This window comes from Suncus etruscus, chromosome 12 (assembly GCF_024139225.1).
Source record: "Suncus etruscus isolate mSunEtr1 chromosome 12, mSunEtr1.pri.cur, whole genome shotgun sequence".
NCBI classification, from domain to species: Eukaryota; Metazoa; Chordata; class Mammalia; order Eulipotyphla; family Soricidae; genus Suncus; species Suncus etruscus.
In genome coordinates, this window is record NC_064859.1 from 32,287,539 (window position 1) to 32,293,549 (window position 6,011).

Here is a 6,011-nt window from a genome sequence, read left to right on the forward strand (position 1 = left end):
CAAATGTAAGGTGGTCTCCACTTTGTTCCCTTAATTACTTTTTTTTTTGTGGTTTTTGGGTCACACCCGGCAATGCTCAGGAGTTTTTCCTGGCTCCGTGCTCAGAAATTTTTCCTGGCAGGCACGGGGTACCATATGGGACGCCGGGATTTGAACCGTTGACCTTCTGCATGAAAGGTAAATGCCTTACCTCCATGCTATCTCTCCAGCCCCCTTAATTACTTTTTAAACTCATTTTTTTCCTTTATATATATCTACATATATACCTATATATATAGTCCTTGTTTTTTTATATATATAGTCTTGTTTTTGTTTTCTCTCTTCATCTGTTTGGTTCTGCTTGGCAAAAAAAAACCTACAAGAAAAAGTTTTGCCTGGGATTAAAGCTCAGGTCTAAACCAGGGCACAGAGATGATGGAGCCTGATACTTCACCCCCAATGCACCAGCAATATAGCAGCATTTCTTTTTGCATAGGCATACTAAAAAAGGGAAAATTTATGTATAGAAACAAGCTCTTATCTACTAGGGATAAGAAACTCATACATTGTACAATATAGGGGCACCTCCCATTGTCATGTGGTCCCAACTTAGACTCTATATGATTAGACAGCAACTGTCCAACCCGGAACCATAATCTCAGACATAGAAACAGACACAGTTCTCTGCAACAGATCCAGGAACTAAATTCCCTCTGGGACATTCTGTTTGTTTGTTTGTTTCTTTCTTTTTTGTTTGTTTTTTATTAATATTTTTACTTAAACACCTTGATTACAAATATGATTATAGTTGGGTTTCAGTCATGTAAAGAACAACCTCCTTCACCAGTGCAATATTCCCATCACCAATGTCTCAAATCTCTCTCCTCCCCACCCCACCACTGCCTGTATTCTAGACAGGCTTTCTAGTTCCTTCATTCATTCACTTTGCTATAACTTTAAATGTAGTTATGTCCTCTAACTGCCACTCATCACTCTTTGTGCTGAACTTCATGTCGTGAGCTGCACCTTCCAGCCTTCATCTCTTTTGTCTCTGAGAATTATTACAAAAATGTCTTTTATTTTCCTTAAAACCCATAGATGTGTGAGACTATTCTGCATCTATCTCTCTCCCTCTGGCTTTATTTCACTTAGCATAATAGATTCCATGTACATCCATGTTTAGAAAAAATTTCATGACTTCATCTCTCCTGACAGCTGCATAATATGTACCACCGTTTCTTTAGCCATTCATCTGTTGAAGGGCATCTTGGCTGTTTCCAGAGTCTGGCTATTGTAAATAGCGCTGCAATGAATATAGGTGTGAGTAAGAGATTTTTGTATTGTATTGTATTGTATTGTATTGTATTGTATTGTATTGTATTGTATTGTATTGTATTGTATTGTATTGTATTGTATTGTATTGTAGGGCATGTATCTAGGAGTGGTTATAGCTGGATCATATGGGAGCTCAATTTCTAGTTTTTGGAGGAATCTCCATATAACTTTCCATAAAGGTTGAACTAGGTGGCATTCTCACCAGCAGTGATTAAGAGTTCCTTTTCTCTCTACATCCGCCAGTAATGCTTGTTCTCATTCTTTGTGATATGCGCCAATCTCTGTGGTGTGAGATGGTACCTCATAAGTTGTTTTGATTTGCATCTCCCCGGTGATTAGAAATGTGGAGCATTTTTTCATGTGTCTTTTGGCCATTTGTATTTCTTCTTTGACAAAGTATCTGTTCTTCTCCCCATTTTTTGATGGGATTAGATGGGGATTTTTTGTAAAGTTCTGTCTGTGCCTTATATATTTTGGATATTAGCCGCTTATCTGATGAGGTACTGGATGAATAGTTTCTCCCATTCAGTGGGTGGCTCTTGTATCCTGGGCACTATTTCCTTTAAGATGAAGAACTTCTCAGCTTAATAACTCTCATCTATTTATCTCTGCTTCCACTTGTGTGGAGAGTGCAGTTTCCTCTTGAAGATGCCTTTAGTCTCAATGTCATGGAGTGTTTTACCTATGTATTGTTCTATATACCTTATAGTTTCAGGTCTGACATCAAGGACTTTAATACATTTGGATTTTACCTTCATACATGTTGTTAGCTGAGGGTCTGCGTTCGCCTTTTTGCAAGTGGCCTAACCAGTTGAGTCAAACACCCCTTATTGAAGAGGCTTTCCTTGCTCCAAGTATGATTTCTTGCTCCTTTATCAAAAATTAGGTGATTGTATATCTGGGGAACATTCTCTGAGTACTCAAGCCTATTCCACTGATCTGAAGGTCTGTCTTTATTCCAATACCATGCTGTTTTGATAACTATTGCTTTGTAATACAGTTTAAAGTTGGGGAAAGTAATGCCTCCAATATTCCTTTTCCCAAGGATTGCTTTAGCTATTTGAGGGTGTTTATTGTTCCAAATGAATTTCAAAAATGTTTGATCCACTTCTTTGAAGAATGTCATGGGTATCTTTAGCAGGATCACATTAAATCTGCTCTGGCACCAACATGCACCAGTTTTGATATGACATCCTGAAAATGAGGAAAATGGCAACAACTTATCTCGTCACCTAACGATAAGATGAAATCAGATCATCCTTTGATCTGTGCAAAAGCCAGATCGCTAACTACATGACAGGGCCAAACTTATCCTGGGATCAATAAAAAAGACCCTCGTCTAGGCTTTGCCTATGACCTGTACAACAACCAAGATCTCTAATTCCAGAGGTCTGACTGAGACAACTGCAACTGAGCAGAACTATCCTAGGCTTCGTCCCTAGGATCAATGCAAAAACCAAGACCACCACTACAGAAGACTGATTAAAATAACAGTGATGGATCAGAACTTCTAGAACTGTAAGAAAGACTCTATCCTAGGTTCCATCCTATGACCTGTGCAAATACCAAGATCTCTAGTTACAGAGGCCTGATTTATCATCCACAACTGAGTAGCAAGTTTCCAGACATCACAAAAGGACCTAGAGAAGAGAATAAGAGCATGTACGGAGCCTGTAGTTTCTGCAGTTATTCCCATGACAGTATACTTCAAGGGCAAGGAAACCCTGTATCTCTTAGGCCAAGAAATTTCCCTTTGTAATCTCTCCAATATTTACTGTTCCTATGCAGAAAAAGAAAGGAAGGAAGGAAGGAAGGGAGGGAGGGAGGGAGGGAGGTGAGGAGGGAGGGAGGGAGGGAGGGAGGGAGGGAGGGGGGGAGGGAGGGAGGAGGGAGGGAGGAGGGAGGAAAAGGAGGGAGGGAAGGAGGGAGGGAAGAGAGAAGGAGGGAAGGAGAGAGAGGGAGGGAGGGAGGGAGAGACGGAGGGAGAAAGAAAGAAAGAAAGAAAGAGAGAGAGAGAGAGAGAGAGAGAGAGAGAGAGACAGAGAGAGACAGAGAGAGACAGAGAGAGACAGAGAGAGAGAGAAGAAAGGAAGAGGGGCCGGGCGGTGGACGCTAAAGGTAAAGGTGCCTGCCTTGCCTGCACTAGCCTTGGACGGACCGCGGTTCGATCCCCCAAGCAGGAGCAACTTCTGTAGCAACATAGCCAGGTGTAAACCCCTGAGCGTTACCGGTGGTGTGGCCCAAAACACCAAAAAGAAAGAAAGAGAGAGAGAGAAGGAAAGGAAGGAAGGAAGGAAGGAGGGAGGAGGGAGGGAGGGAGGGAGGGAGGGAGGGAGGGAGGGAGGGAGGGAGGGAGAGGATAGGAGGGAGGAAGGAAGGAAGGAAGGAAGGTAGGAAGGGAGGAAGGAAGGAAGGAAGGAAGGAAGAAGGAAGGAAGGAAGGAAGGAAGGGAAGGAAGGAAGGAAGAAGGAAGGAAGAAAGAAAGAAAGGAAAGAAGAAAGAAGAAAGAAAGAAAAGAAAGAAAGAAAGAAAGAAAGATAAGAAGAATAAAAGAAAGAAAAGAGAAGAAAGAAAGAAGAACAGAAAAAGAAAGAAAGAAAAGAAAGACAAGAATAAAGAAAGAAAGAAGAAAGAAAGAAAGAAAGAAGAAAGAAAGAAAGAAAAAATTTTTGTTGTTGTTGCTTGTTTTTCTTCTTCTTGAGCATCATTTTGTTTTTATTTCAGGACAGTAGTTATTTTCTGGTTGTTGTCTTTATTGCTGTAGTGCTTTTAGGGGGTTTTGTGTTTTGTTTTGTATTGTTGTTATGTTTTTTTTCTTTTACCCTTTCTTCTTTTAAATTGATACTTATAGTCTCTAGAAGGACTCCCATTTTTTGCTTGTTTTGATTTTTTGCCCTTTTCTTTTTATTTTCTTTTTTTTCTTCTAACAGAACCACATAACTTGAACCATCTTGTTCTGCCTTACAAGTTGAGGGAGAAATAATGGAAGGATACCAAGTCGTTATGAACATCAAGTAGAAATAAAAAAATAAATCAAACTTTAAACACCAAATTTAAAGCCAATGACAAACAGAATTGATACCCAATCTATAACAAGCTAGACACAGAGGGGACCACTTATACTAGCAGCCCAGGGGACAAAGGAGGGGGGTATGGGATGCATTCCAGGAACGGGTGGGAGGGAGGACAACATTGGTGGTGGGAATGCCCCTGATTCAATGTCACTATGTATTTAAAATATTACTGTCAAAGATTTGTAATCCACTGCGGTCCAAAATAAAAATTATTTCAAAAAAATATGGCCCTTAACTAAGAGGAGACCCTTAATACATAAAACCCTTCAGTTTTATGCCACCTAATTTTAAGATGAATGTCTTTTAATGTGTCAACTTGTAGAAAAATTAGTATTCCAATGCTTGGAATTACTATGATTATAAAACATATTAGTACTTCTCTATAAATAGCATTTTTAAATAACTGTTGTCATTGAATATTTTAAATTATATTATATTTCCTATAATTAAGCTATAACATTTTGAAATGAGTTAGGGATATGGCTCAAATGATAGTTTTCAGGAATGAGGCTCTGAGTTTAATAGCCAGCACTACACTCCAGTCCTCCCAGCATCACTGGATGCTCTACTTCCCAACAATAATGATTAGAACAAATCTCAAAAATGCTGACGTCTCTTCTGCAAAATCCAACAATGAATTATGGATCTTCTTGACCTGACTAAAGTTCTATTTGTTATAATTCTATCTTAATAACTATTTGGCTACCAGGGCTATAAAAACTCAGACATATGACTCTTATTTTAAGAACAATAGTACCAAGATCAAATTAATGTGATTAAATTAATGTAGTAACAAAAGTAAATGAAATTTGTAGATCAGATAATCAGAATAACTCAAAATACCAATTAATGGGCCCGGAGAGATAGCACAGTGGTGTTTGCCTTGCAAAACAGCCAATCCAGGACCAAAGGTGGTTTGGTTTGAATCCCGGTGTCCCATATGGTCCCCCGTGCTGCCAGGAGCTATTTCTGAGCAGACAGCCAGGAGTAATTCCTGAGCACCGCCGGGTGTGGCCCAAAAAAAACAAAAACAAAAAACAAAACAAAACAAAAAAAACAATAATATTTCAAATACTCTACAATGGGACTGAAATCAATCATTTGACTAAAAGTTGATTTTAAACATTTTGGTAAAGAAAAATTTAGAAAACAGACTAACCTTAGAAGACTTCCCTCGGCTTCTTCTTGTCCAAACACCACCACCAGTTTATCTGGTTTGCCTGACAAACAGGAAAAAAATTAAATATAATCTTAAGTATTTTTAAATTACAATTAATAAAATTTAGTCCAGGAGCTTTAGAAAAAGAAAAATGCCATTACTTTAGCTTTTAATAATAAAGGTCTACAATGAAGGTCCTATAATAAAGTCGCCAATTAGAATCTAGAGATGATCTTGTTTAAATGGTTAGTATCCCAATCACATTAAAAAAAAAAATACAACAGCAAGTAAATTATTAGTAAAAGTATAATAAAATATTTGAAATTGGTGACTTTTTAAATCACACGTATCTTCACCAAAAAATTAATACTGTTTTTAACAAATCTAGATTAAAGTGAAGAAAATAGCAGAGATGGCCACTTCTTAAATAGTCTAAATGTTAATCATCACTATTTTTGATTCTC

At 38.2% G+C, this 6,011-nt stretch overlaps 1 protein-coding gene across 4 annotated transcripts in view; it reads right to left on the reverse strand.

Annotated features, from left to right (window-relative positions):
- Window positions 1–5,605, reverse strand: part of EHBP1 (EH domain binding protein 1) — a 291,044-nt gene extending 285,439 nt beyond the window's left edge. For all 4 annotated transcript variants that reach the window (XM_049784722.1, XM_049784723.1, XM_049784724.1 and 1 more), the window contains exon 1: window positions 5,548–5,605. The gene's annotated coding sequence lies outside the window, so the exon portion shown is untranslated. The remainder of the gene's footprint in view (window positions 1–5,547) is intronic.
- Window positions 5,606–6,011: the final 406 nt, after the last annotated feature.